This window comes from Limanda limanda, chromosome 11 (genome assembly GCF_963576545.1).
Source record: "Limanda limanda chromosome 11, fLimLim1.1, whole genome shotgun sequence".
Classification (NCBI taxonomy): domain Eukaryota; kingdom Metazoa; phylum Chordata; class Actinopteri; order Pleuronectiformes; family Pleuronectidae; genus Limanda; species Limanda limanda.
The window spans coordinates 22,666,320-22,666,988 of NC_083646.1; positions in this window are offsets into that span (position 1 = coordinate 22,666,320).

Genomic DNA, 669 nt, shown 5'->3' on the forward strand with positions numbered 1-669 from the left:
ACCTACGTAAATATACAAAACAGAACAGCTGTTTTATTCTATAAATTTTAAATCATTAAAAATCTTTCCAACTCTACCTGGAACCATTTGAAAAGACGAGGCTTGCCTTCTCTGCATGTTCCTGCTTCTTTATTTCAGACTTATTTTTGGAAACAGATGTTGGTGTGGAAAGCTTTCTATTGCAGCATCAAATTGGTTTTAAGTTTGCAAATACATTTTCATGGCATAGTGATAAATTAAGTATAATAGGGATCAGAACTTCTACACTACGATTTTGAGAAATTTATATTACTCATATTAAAAATGTACATGACAAAAGTCTGGTCCTACAACATAATACGGCTCAGGGATGGACCTTGGCTCTACTCAAGGCACAACTTGAGCAGCACTAGAGGAGTGAATACTATCAACTCTGTGAGCATACTTGTGTGGGTTCCACTTACAAGTGGCAAACATTATGTTGTCACGAACCAGACAGTTAAAGGAGAAACAAGCAAATGATTACTTTTCAAAAGAAGGGATTTATTTTCCCAATAATATCAAATAACTAAGGAATGAAAAAATAAGCAAATTAAGTACAGATCCACCGACATCCAGTCAAAACTACTGCAAACAACAAAAGAGATTAACTCAAACAACTGACCTAAAAGATGAGAAAACAGAGGAAAC